We start from the raw sequence: 14,272 nt of genomic DNA on the forward strand, positions 1-14,272 counted from the left end.
GGGGCTGCCCCATGCTGGACACAGTTGGTTCCAGCTGGCTCCAACAACTCCACTATAGGCCATGGCTGGGCCCAGCAGCCAAGATGGTGGCACCCTGGGGAAAATGTCTTAAAGAAAAGGTAGAAAACGCTGGAGAGGAGGAGAAGGGGGCTGGGGGTGGGGGGTGGGGTGGGGTGGGGAGTGGTGAAATAAGGGTCAGAGGAAACACTGAGGTCAGAGAAGAAGAAGGTGATCTGGGCACCAAACCAGAGATTGTCTATAGTCTGTGGAAAAGACTTGTGCCAGAACAGGGGAAAAGTGGAGGAAAGAGAATTGAAATTCTCCATCCCCTGCACCTCTCAGGCTGAGAGTACAAGAGTGGAGTGAACAACTGAAGTTGAGCCTGGGAAAGGGGAAGAAGGCAAAGTATTGTTTTTGTGTTTGTCTTTTTGTTTCCCCCTACGTTAATTACTAATGATATATTTATTTTAACTGATAATACACTAGGTTAATTTTTCCCAAGTCAAGTCTCTTTTGACTGCAACTGTGACTAGTACAATTCCTCTGTCTTTTTCTTGATTCATGAACTTTCTCATTCCTGTCCTTATTTTCTCCAGGCCTCCCATTGGAGGTGTGTGGAAGGAGTGAGCAGCTAGAGGGGGCACTTTGGTTGTTAGCCATGGCTAAACCATCACAGACCATCTCAGAACCAAGCAATTAATAGAGTTACACTAGTTAAAGTAGGTATCATAGAATCACGTAGGTTGGAAGAGACCTCCAAGATATCAAGTCCAACTGTTAACCTAGCACTGCCAAGTCTACCACTAAACCATGTCCCTAAGCACCACCACTGTATATCTTTTGAGTACCTCCAGTGACGGTGACTCAACTACTTCCCATGGCAGCCTGATCCAATGCCTCACAACCCTTTCAATAAAGAAGTTTTCTAACATCCAGCCTGACTTCCCTGGTGCATCTTGAGATCATTTCCACTTGTCCTATCACTTGTTGCTTAGGAGAAAAGACCAACCCCCACCTCACTACAACCTCCTTTGAAGTAGTTGTAAAGAGTAATAAGATCTCCCCTGAGCCTCCTTTTTTCTAGGCCATCAGTGTCTTGTAACTCACAGAGGTGCACACATGCATTTTATAAGCACACATTAGTAAGTAATGTTTAACATTTATTATTGGTTCTAACAGTGCAAATTCACAACACTCTGAAAAATAATCATTTGAAATAATGTTTTCTTTTACATGAAGAAAATATGTTGATACTCACATTTTCATGACCATCAGATTGTGCTGTCTGTTCCAGGGGTATGCTGTTGCCTTAAAAATGCTTCCTCTGGAACATAAGTGGGTTTTCAATACAAAATGAGTAAATAAGTAACATTAAGGACCATAGGAACCCAGAGTTATAGGTAAAGAAATATGAATCCAGTATGTATGTGAATCTATAAGTGTATAAATTATTTATTAAAATATGTTCTTTGCAACTATAGATCACTTGGCTTTGATGAAGAGTCACCAGACGGTTTTTGTTGGATCCATGACTCCCTTAAGAGCTGCATCAGGGTAAGGTTTAGGCATCACCTTGTTTCTGTCTGTTGCCCTCACTCTAGAACTTGTCCTAGTTTTAGTCTCTTGCCATCTCTTGAAAAATTTTGCATTTTTAGGAACATTTATCATCACTCTACACACTTCCACATCTAGCTTATGGTATCTGTCACAGTGAAAGCAAAGCAGGGTATACAAAATTCAGGGGAAACAAACAAACAAACAAAACAAAACAAACTTTGATTTTAAGCAGAAGTTTTTGGATAAATAAAAAATAAAGCGACATTCTTCAGTCATTTTTTGAAGAGCCCTTTGAAATATCCTCAGTGCCTTTCTCAGTTCAAAGATTCTGCTTCTTTTGCCATATTACATACTTTATTTTTCATTTCAGGATTTTTCCCATGGATGAGTAGTTAGACAAATTGGCCAGTCTGTCCTCGAGTAAGCTCATGAAAGAGTCTTGCTTTACAAAAATACAGTCAGGAGTCATGGTGGTAATTCAAAATAAATAATTTGAAGTGATCAATTGTATGGTTACTGCATGAACTGTCAAAATGGATGTTAGTAGGTCATTGCCCATGATACAGTCTTGTTTTGAATATGAGACTTGAGGTGCTTTTTTAACTCTCTGTAGATATTTTCTAGAAACCCCATTCTCATACATGAAAATGGACAAAGAGATAAGCATGAAAGAATGCTGTAACAACAAAAACAGCGATAGTAGTAGTAGCGGTAATAATAAATGTTCACATAATAAATAGCATTTCAGTTTTGACACACATGCAGACAAATAAAATACAATCCATCAAGTTATTTCTTTATTATTACATTGCTGGGGTTAGTTAGACATGCTTAAGTGATGCTTTTTGCCTTAAATGTCAAGGAATAAATATTCAGGAGGGGAAATCTTTTTAACATAAATAGATGAGAGAATACACCAGGAAAGAGAAAATAGTACTTGCTTTCACCTTGGTGTAGGTTAAAATGCAAAATAAAAGTCTCTGAAGATTTAGACTCAGGTCAATCTAATCCTTTATGTATGAAGTTAGATAAAGTTGAATGCCATAAAAGAATTATTTTAAACTCTGACAAAACTTAAACTGGCAAAATATGCATACGTACACATGCATACATATATACATATATAAATATATATGTAGATGTGATAGAAAAGGATTTCACTAGAGGAATGGTAATTTGACAGATTTTGACCTGTTAGATATGATTTAAGAAGTCTGGAAGTATAAGTCCAATTCTTGATCAAGCATTCAGTCAACTGTTTGACAAAGATTCTTAGCATATGTCCTTCTCCCTTTATTTGCCTTTGTAACTTTCCTGCCTTATGCATTAAATTTACATTATTCACTTCTTCTTACTCATTTCTGTCTGCTTCTTGTTCCCAGTTTCATCTAGTCCACTGACATTTTTTTTGTTTGGTTGGTTGTTTATTTTTTCTTTCTGAGGTCTGTCCAAGGCAAAACATAACCTGCTGAGATGCCATTCTCAGAGGCATCATAGAGAACAAACTGACAGTATCTACCTTCTGATTCAAGCAGAGATTGGTGTTATCCATCTGTTCCAGTCTATTGAGTATTGGGAAAATAGGTGTGCCTTATGGACCCATATTTCCTCATGAGCAGCCCAATAAACAGGGGAACATTTGGATGCAATAACCTTTGACTTTGTTTCCTTAATCTCTTTGTGACTGTGTATGCTTCTGGAAGGACAACAAAGCAGCATTGCAGCATACAGACTACAAATGAGGTACGACTTCATGCAACCCAAGTACGCATCCTTAGGGATTCACGCAGATGCGGCCACTCATCGCTGTATGTGCTGTCCCTTTAACCAGCATGGAACATCTCTTGCACACACAAGCCAAATTGGCTTTGTAGCAATGTTTGTTATGGAAGCAAGGTTTGTGTGTGCATTTGACTGTGCATGTGGACGTCTCTTCTCTGTTCCTGTAGCTTTTTGAATCTATTGATTTTAGCTAGATTTGACAGAGCAGTAGAGGTCTCAAAGATAATTAAGTGCCAGTTCCAGCTTCTTGCACTTTTCTCAGTTAGCAGCTGGTATCTCTTTGCTCTCTATTCTAACTTGCCATCCAAACTATGCTAACTGCTTTAGTATTCAGAGAAGCTTATAAGCAGCCACAGTTTGAACAGAAATTCCTGTTGGTTGATTTTATGGAAAGCCCCAAATGCTACTTCCAAAGTACTCTGTGGGAGAGGAATGCAAGGAGAGGAAAAAAAATAATGTTGAAAAAAATATTGCTTTGCTCTAGTGCTTGAGGTGATCAGCTTAAAAATGTTGAGGCTCCTGAGCACTGTCAATCATTTGTCTGGCTACACTGTATGTGGCAGTCTGCCTTTTGCTACCCTGTCTATGTGTTCTAGAGAGAAGGGGAGCAGAGTGCTTTTGTTTTGTACTCATATGTACTGTAACTGATCCTCAAGACTATTATTCTATGTAATGCAACTTTATTGTTACAAAAAAAACAGTTTCAAAGTTACAATATCTCATGGCCATTTTTTATTTTTTTATTTCTCCAGAAAAAGAAGCAGTGACATGAGGGAGTAATACAACCCAAAAAGTAATCTAGAAAGTCTGTTGGAAGAAAAAAAAGAAATGGAAGGCTTTCAAGAGGTGCCTGAGGAAAGAGCAACACAGACGCCTGCAAGTGAAAGCAGGGGTATGACTGAATATTTTTCCCATTCTAGGAAATGCTTTAGCTTTAGGATTGAAACCAACATTTGAATTGTTGATGCTGTTTAGGCACAAGGAAATTGTCTGTGTATTTATTAATTGATTAGAAAAGTAGTTATGCAGACTTCTGGATTGCCAGTTTGGACAGTGGGTGGCTGATACTGTCATACAGGCTACTTATGTATTTCAGAAGTATGTAAGAGAACTACAACATAAGCATACCCACAGGTAATTTCATAATACTTGTGCTAGCCTTTTTATAAAATGATGACAGAGGGATAGATCAAGAATTATTGAGACCCATAAAAGGAAATTGTGGAAATAGGAACGATAATGTAGCACAGAATGAGAGATGTCTTAAATCATATGACAGAAATATGACAATTGGAGAGTGTTTCTGGAATTATACAAAAGGGTACTTTCTAATTTAAGTAAGATTATATAAATATGGTTATTTTTGATGGAAATATTTCTAGAAAAGAGAAGTAGCATAAATAGGAAAACAACAACAACAAAAACTTTTGAAAATGACTACATGAAAAAAGAAATGACTGGAAGGCATAACTTCCAAAAAGTCAAAGTTTGGTATTGTCATGGGGTATGGCTGGAGCTACCATTCTTTGGTAATACAGCTCAGCAGCACAGAGTTCAGGGGGAAGGGAATAAGAATGTGAATTCTGAATCAAAGGAGAGAGAAAAGAGGAATAAGAAAAGAAGGAGGGAATGTGGTTACAAGGAGGTACATTGCAAGACATGGTTTGTAACATTATGCCTGGTTGTAAGCTGCTGTAAGAAGTAGCATTGTCTTGGGGGTCAGAGGGGTGGGTGAACACCCACTTTGCAGTTTTCACCTGAAGTGGTCTTTCAATGCTCCAAGCCACTTTATCTTCTCTTATTTCCCATCTCTCATTTCCCATCTCTCTTGCTTGTTTTGTTTGATGATTGTATTTTTTTTCTATTTAACAAAAGTCAAAGAATCATAAATGAATAAATAATGGAAGAATCAGCCTAGAGTCTTCAGAATAAATTGCATACTGAGAGCAGATGAAAGACTGCCATATTTACTACATATTTACAACATCAAGTTTTCTTCTGAATCACAGGACCAGCCACTACAGAAAAAATGTAAAAAAAAAAGGTATTTAAATCCTTAGTCAGCCCCAAGAAGAATCACATTAAAACAAATCCAAAGTATCTAAGGCTCTTTGTATCTCCTTTAAGTTATTGCCAACACATAAGCTCTACTCTTCTAAATAAATAAATAAATAAATAAATAAATAAAACAATCTCAGCAATAATAATCAACAAAATTAAAAAGGGCAAGAAACTCAACTGATGTAATTCATCAATTAGCTCTACAATTAGGTCAGTTAGCTCTACACACTTCTACATACTGACTAAAGCTTTTGAAGAATGAAAAACAAAGATTGAAATGCTTGCTATGGTGTTTAATCTGAAGGTAGGAGCTAAATTTAATGAAACAGCTCTATAAAAATTAGAGTTAAATTTAAAAAATATAGCCTAATTGTAACAAACTCCATTCTTTTTTCCTCCTTTTCCAGATAGAGGTTTGTGGACCATGATCTTCCTCTTTAAACTATTCAGTGTATTTTTTCTTTGAAGAAATGGTTTATCATTTCTTAGAAAATCTGCTCCTTTACTTCAAGCAATGACATTTATTTTCACAACTTCAATAATAATGTGTATTTAATATTTGAGTTTACAGGTATGTTTTTATCATATGAATTTTAGAAAACAGGATAATTTTGTAAAGGTGGAAAAATCAGATATACTTATTTGCCAGTGCAAAACTGTCATTATAAACTGAATCCACTGTAGAAAATCTGGTCTCTAGAGAACCATGGAGACCTTTTCAAGAGGAACTCAAAGTAGCATACAAAAGGACAGACTTGTAGTACCATCTCTGAACCTGAAATATTCTACAGCAATTTTAAACATGCACAGTATACACCGCATGAGTCAGCCATATGAAATGAAACCCAAATATGAATTCCAATATAAAAAGTGCCTTTAAGTAAATGACTGCACTAAACATTACAGAGGTGATGAGACATAATATGCCAAAGCAAACATGGTGCACTCATTATGAGGAAAAGTGCTGAACAGGCTCTAGAATGAACCATCTAAAAGGTTCAAACTTCTGTATCTTATTTTCTCTATCTCTTCCTCCTTTATTACTTGCTTTCTTGACATGCTATAGCATAAAGTCAGAATAATTAATGAACTGATTCCAGAAAACAAAACAAAAACCCTAACATTTGCAAATATAAGTCTTGTGTCTAGATAATGAATTTGTCACTGAAGCCCATTTCCTATGTAAGAGAGAACATAAATTCTCGATGAGTAATTTTTTTCAAAGACTTCCAGCAGAGGATAGGAAAGACACAGTAAAATATAGGCAGGGTGTCACTACATATTTAACAACAGCAAAAAAATAAAAATAATTAAAAAAAAATGCAAATATGGGTGGCGGAGGGCCATGAAATTTATTAGCAGCTTAGAATATCTATATCTTAAACCCAGACTGACTCCATTCTGGAGTGTAAGAGGTGACCACTAATTTTTGTAAGAGTTCTCACACAGGACCAGAATTCTTATTTTCAGGTGCAACATAAAAATCACTCTGATAAGTCCCTATTAGCTTGGTCATGCCACTCTCCAGAGTGGCCAGAGAGTGTATTTGGTGGATAGTCAATAAGGGCTGCTACAGACTTTGTAGTTGTGTTTGTATAATTTTCTGTTTTAAAAATTCCTCATATCATCTCTTGATTGAAGGAACACTGAAATTATACAATACACAATCTGACTATGTAACATTTCTGGTGCTAATTATTAATCATTTGATAACAAAAAGTGTAGCTTTTAAAAGCTGATCCAGTTTCTTATTCTGATACACTTTTTACCTCATGTCATTTCTCCATCTAGACTACAGTACCAGAAATGTGCATATTTTGGAGCACATTTGCAGACAAAGCAGGCACCACTTAAACACAATTTAGTACACTTTTTTATGAAATCTATTTAGAAGTTACAGAAATTAATAAGGAGTTACAGTCTTCCTAGAGATTGTAAGCAGTTCATGATAAATTCTAAAAGAAGATTAAAATAAATAAATAAATAAAAAGTCTATACGAAAGCTATTGTTTTCTATTCAGTTCAGTTCTAATTGTTGGGAAAAGGTAGACTATGTAAGTACCCACCATGTTTTCTTCAAATGAATCTATAATTATCTGTGCTGGGCATGTGCCACAGGAAAGTCTACTCACTGGGATTATGCTTATGTCACTGATGTATCTAGTGTCGGAGTTTTTACTTTGCTAACCTCAGCAGTATTTTGCAGTACTGTAAGAAGGGTAGATTAAGAAGAAACATTGCAATGACCATTTACCATTGGCTGCAAGTTGTTGTACATAAGAGACTGGAATTCTTTGTAGGCAGAAGAAAGCATTAAAGGACAGCATAGTGCAATTTAGAAATTGTTTGCTTCTTGTTTACTATTCTCTTTTAAAACATATCAAATATATTCTTTATCTCCTGGGCTTTCTTACCTTGTCTGTATCTCTCTACAAATGTGTGCAGTGCTCCTTGCAGCAAAGCTTCCTGCTATCAGTAACAATGTTGCACTTATCAGTGAAATCCAGCTTATGAACATGGATATATATATATTCTTTTTATGTATGTGTATATTTATTTGTGAAGCAGAGGTACCATGTAACTTCAGCTTTTAATGCCAAGCCTTTCATCTGTCAGTTGCTTCCTGATGACAAAAGAAGGAGCACACATAAACGTCTGCTTCTTTCTACAAGAAAACAAAGCCACAGAGACTGTATTAGAAGATCAAAACTGTAAAAGAAGAAAACTGCTTTTGCTTGTTTTGTTGGTTGGTTAAACTGTTTAGCAAAAATCCTACTTGCTTCATTCTTCCTCTGTTGGAACAACAACATGCTACTTCATCTGGGATATCTTTCTTCATAATCTTATACAAAGCTTTCTCTTTCTTTCTTTTTTTTCTTTCTTTTTCTTTCTTTCTTTCTCTTTCTTTCTTTCTTTCTTTTTCTTTTTCTTTCTTTCTTTCTTTCTTTCTTTCTTTCTTTCTTTCTTTCTTTCTCTTTCTTTTTCTTTCTTTCTCTCTCTTTCTTTTTCTTTCTTTCTTTTTCCTTCCTTCCTTCCTTCCTTCCTTCCTTCCTTCCTTCCTTCCTTCCTTCCTTCCTTCCTTCCTTCCTTCCTTCCTTCCCATCATTGGAGACACTATAGATAGGGCGTAACACTCTCCAGACCACATTAAGAAACTAAATTTACTTCTTTGTTGTTTGGTCTCTTCTATGAGTGACATAATTTACAGGAAAATAGATGAGAAATAAGTATCATTTTCTAGGAACAGATTAAATCCACACTGTGGATTTTGTCTCTGAGACTAAAAGTTTAACTTCCACAACTGTACTAGCATGTTATCAACTGTTAAATCTGCAAATACTAATCCTGAGATATACATTTTTTTAACTACAGTACAGGAGATGACTTGTACTACAAATAAATTGCTTGAGAAATTTCAAAGAGTGACAAGAAAATGAGCAGATAAAATGTGGAAAAAAAATCCTATACTTCTATTTTCATATAAATGTAAATGACTTTATCCAATAATAGGGTTGTTTTTAGAAATCATTTTCTCTTGGCTGCATTCAGGTAAGACAAAGGTATTGTTTTGATGAGATCACTATAAACGAAACCACAGGGTCAGAAAGATGTATTTTTAAGAACAAGACAGCAGAAAATGATAAGCTCCTAAATACCATCTAACCTTAAGTCGTACTTAAAAGGAGGTATAACTTAACTTATGGATTTGGTTTATTGAGGATTGATGTTAAATTCCACAAGCAAAGGTAAAAGGATATGAAACTCTTATTTAAATAACAGTGGATCTAGAACAAGAAAATCACTGACATGCAGAGACTTCATTCAGTAGTCTTTGGTTAACCCCATTTTAATGATTTCTTAATGATTCTTAATGTTGTTACAGATATTCTTGCCGTTGGCAAAACTGAGATGTATGTATTTTTGAATGTTACCCTCTTTGTCACTGTTTTCTTGTTTCATCACTGTTTATCTGCAATATATATTTCAACAAAAAACTAAGACTCAGTATAAGACTATACTACCTGGCTTTGACTTTCCTTTCCCGGAAATCCACTGAAGTCAATATATATTCATGACCTAATCCAACAGAGCATGTGATTAACTTCATGTGCTCACATCCAAGGTAGTATTCACATGCTTCAAGTTAAATTGTGTCTGTCTTGACTTTTGAATAATTAAGAGTAAAATTTGAAGTATTCATTAAATAAAAAGAATAAACATCTTCAGATTTCGACCCCATCAAGCTTGCTTGTGACAACTTTGACAATCTTTTTGTTTTACAAATATTGGCACCCTGAAAAAGAACCGCCTTATCAGTAGCTAGTGTGGGAAGAAGTTCTTAGTTGATTGTGAGGTAATTTCAACATACTGAAATATCTTAAATTGCTATTTCTTTGTCAATGCAGTCATTCTTGCTTTGTGTGCTTTGTCTACATATTTTTTATGCAAGTTTATAGGGCAGGAAGGAATACGCTTATGGATAACACTCTTTTATGGACATTCCTCATGCATCACATCAGAAAATAATGGTAAATAGCCACATGTAATCACAACTCTTCATGTACAGTAATCAAAGTTGGAACCATATGCTGACATATGCACTTGATTACAAGTAAATGCTAATTACATTTCAGATTAACTAATATCAGACCATCTAATCTTCCAGCTGTGTTTTTTCAATGAAAAGGCTCACTGAAACCCGCATCTGTAATTCCAGGAACTGTATCTATATTCATTGATCTAGATTATTGGGAATGGGATCAGTTTAAATTCAGAAGAAATGGACATCTTGATAAGTGATGTTTGTTTGTTTGATTGATTGATTGATTGATTCATCTCTGAGATTCAGATTTGCATTAAACCCTGAGGAAAATGCCAGTTGTAAAAGCTCTCACGTTTTATTTGCAGTTTATATCAACAAACTGGAATGCCATAACCTTTTTGTACCACACACTCCATAAGCTCTTGCTCTCCTGTCACTGAGTTTAGTACAGTTAAATTTGTTCATATTTTCTACATACTGACATAAAGTAAACACTGTAAAATTTCAACATTTTCGTCTGGATTCTCATTAAATAGTTTTAGTTTTCTTTTCATCAGTGTTTAACTTCATCAGCTTTAAGTGTGTTTTTGATTTACAGCTATTTGCAAAAAGAACCAAATGAAACCTTCATACCATGCTTTTAGCTTGCTAATGTGCTATCTACACATCTTTCAAGAAAGATTTCTCTTTACAGGATCACGAGACACATAATGTCTTCTATTTCCTTTACTCAGTAAGTCTCCGAGGAACATATAAAATAAACTAGAATTCCTCAAAGAAGAACATCTTTTGGCAGCACAAGCATTCTGAGTGGTCTGCTGCACAAAATAAGCAGTAATCAACATTTTTCAAGGTTTATTAGGGTATGTTCATCTTGTAAATAGAATTTTTTTTTGCCTGTTATGACTATTTTGAAAAGTCCTGCAAATGTTTTGTCTGATACTAATAAAAAAAAAAAAAAAAAAAAGAGAGAGATTTCTTTACAGTAATCAGTGATATTGAATAATGTCCAAACCAATTTTCTTGTCCTCTGAAACATGAATGTTTGTGGATCTATAACCACACTATGATCTATTTGAAACTCTCCAACTAACACTAATTTTGTAGTAACATGGTTTTAAGGTTCTCTATCTTGAGGCCTCTGTTTAGTGCTTAGTAATGCCAAGACTACCTATATCTACTGTTCTGACATAGTAGTGTTATTTTATACCTCAGTTCTGCAGACTCATTCAGTATATACCTTCACTGCCTCACAACAAGCCTTTCTTCATGATTTGTCAGCTTATATGCTTATAGAAGCATTTTCAAGACTTATTGCAGCATCCAGCAGTTTAGGTGGTGTTGAGCTTCGTTTGCTGTGTTTGCTGTGCTTATATAGCAATACTTTTCATGCTAACTGTTTGCTGAAAATCGCTGTATATCATATTGACCTGTAGGACTCTCCCTCGTATGTAGTATTTACCCATTTACCATCTGTGTGCTGTGACACTTTCCCAAACTGTTAGAATACAAGTACCACAAACGGTTCCTGAGAGGAAAAAGCTAATCAGCTGAATCTTCTGCTCAAATCTTAGAAATAAAAGGCTGTAACAGTAGCACTGTTTTATAAATGTCCTTTCCAACTAGCGTTCAACCAACCTTTTGGGTGCCACACATCAAGTTTTCAAAAACAGTTTTCAGAAGGACAGAATATGTTTTTGCAATATACTAGTAACACATGAGAATATGATTTTCTTGAATATACAGAAAATGTCTTAAAATGATTCTCAAGGGCTTTATAGAGGATGTGTAGGACAAACATTGCATTCCTAGGCACACTTGGAGACTGCAGTTTGCTGCAGAATAGATGCATGGTCTACTTTTTTCTATGGTTTTGCCCGGGTCTTTGTGTTTGCACTCACAAGTATGAGTTGGAAGCAGACAAACAACCAAACCAAACCAAACCAAAAAAAAACCAAACAAACAAAACTAAACAAACAAACAAAAAAAACACAAAACTTGTGAGATTGCCTGTGGTAAAATTAATGCACATATCGGCGTACTTAATTACATAATTGACAGGTAATTAGGTAAAGGTAATTCAACACTAAAAGATTAATATGTCATCTGTATCTACAACTGATTCATCTTGCAGTTGATTGTGAATGCCAAATTAAATTCCATTATTAAAATTTTGGCCCTATGGACATATATTTGCAATATAAAGTGCTTGCAGTCAGAATAAATAACAACAACAAGAACAACAACAATAAAGCCCCTTACAGCTATTTGAAAGTTATTTAAAGTTATTGTATTAATTTCTGGCTACCACATTAGCAGAAAGATATTGACAAATTGGATGGTTTTTAAAAAATAACCAGTGAAGGGACTGATTTAAGAGTGAAGATTAAGAGGTAAATCTGTACAGCCTGTCTGAGTAATGACTAAGGTGAGCTGAAAGAGTAGATTATGCTAAACTCTTTAGGTACAGTCATGTGCTGTACCAGAAAGAATTTAGGAAGGACTTTTAATCTTTTAGAAGTTCAGTTCTTTCTGACTGTACAGGGGAACAGAGCAAACTGTCTCATGTTGAAGATATTGACCTGCACAGTTTCCATGCCTTCCTTTTTCTTATCACTTCTTTAAGAATGATCTGCAAATGTCTCTGTTGCAAGGGCTCGAGAACAAAGTAGCCTTCATCCACTTTCCACACTCTTTGTGAAATATGTTTAAACAGAATATGTAGTCTGGATGGCAGAAGCAAATGTATTTTTTAAGCTCATCTGGAGTTTTCCAGTAGTGGGAATTCACATCTATCTCAGTGGATCTCTTCCTGTTTTAATTTCTATGGTTTTAAGAAGATCAGTGTAGAAAATTTTCTCATGAAATTTCTATATTTTCATGTAAAGAATATTCTGGTATTCAGGGACCTAGGTGAGAACAAAACAAAACAAAACAAATGAACAAACAAACAACCACAAACTTCAATGACATTGAAACATATAACAGATATAATTTTAACATATTTACATTTAAAGTAAGAATGGAGAAAAACAGAATGAAATGAGGAAGCTAAAACAAAATAGTCCTGTTTTATGTCATTTTAAAAGTTAACTGTGCTCATAAAAGTGTTGGTTAAAATTTTAATTTTGTACAAATTCCTGCAAGAGAAATACAGTTAGAATATGCAGAAATCTGCCTTTGAAACCTGTTCTATTTAATTATTTACTTTCTTATTTGCTTTGTAAATCTTGATGGGGCAATGAGGAGAACGGAGAAAAGAAGATAGTCAAAGAATATCAACAAGTTGCATATCACTCCTTAAGGATTTGAATATAGCGCTTATAATGGACTGTAAAGGATGCTACGGAAGCTATGGATTTATTTATTTATTTATTTAATCATAGAAAATAATTCTTAGAACCTTTCTTTGCATCATATATAACATTTTCAATGAAAGTTTCCTACAGCACAAAGCACCTTTTAAAATGATAGCAGACCCTTTACTAGCTGTAATTAAAAGAATAAGTGGATGTTAGCTTTTCTAAATATAGTCACAAAACATAGGAAAACAAGAGGTAGAGAACAAAAGGGGGTGGGGGGAAAGGATGTTATTCCTGAGTAACTTCAGTGGGAGCATACATCAAATATGGATTCGTTACAGCATAAGATTTTAAAGATTCTTTTAAAGAACCATAATTTTGAGTTTTCCTGACATTTTTTCTTATTATCTATTGTGAGAGAAAGGTAGGAGAAAATACCTTCATGGCTGAGAAAACTGAACAGATTGTTCAATGGGAGAAATAGAAATGATCATATACCCCTGGAATGTAATTCTTTCTGTATATCTTCATTTTATCTTAAGCCAAATTTTACGTTTTCTCTACCTAATATCATCTTTGGTCTTTATTGTCAACAGGTAGAACTCCTGTATCCTTTTGAATGAAATTTCCTCTAGTGAAGAGGGAAAATGGTTATATTGGTAGCAGTTTATTTTATTTTATTTATTATTTATTTTAATTTTTTACTCACAGAAAGACAATAAACTTTGTCCTAGAGCATTGCCCCCCTCCCTAACTAAGAAATGAAGTGTGATGAAGAAAAATATATAAGAATATATATATATATAAGTAAATAAGAATATATATATAACTTCTTGTCAATATCTTTATCAGTGTTCTGGACAAGGGGATAGAGTGCATCCTCAGTAAGTTTGCTGATGACACCAAGTTAGGAGTGAGTGTTGATCTGCTTGAGGGCTCTACATAAGGCTCTGGATAGGCTGGACCAATGGGCTGAGCACAACTATATGACCTTCAATAAGGCCTGGGTTCTGGATCCTGCACTTGG

The sequence above is a fragment of the Cygnus atratus genome, chromosome 1 (assembly GCF_013377495.2).
Source record: "Cygnus atratus isolate AKBS03 ecotype Queensland, Australia chromosome 1, CAtr_DNAZoo_HiC_assembly, whole genome shotgun sequence".
Classification (NCBI taxonomy): domain Eukaryota; kingdom Metazoa; phylum Chordata; class Aves; order Anseriformes; family Anatidae; genus Cygnus; species Cygnus atratus.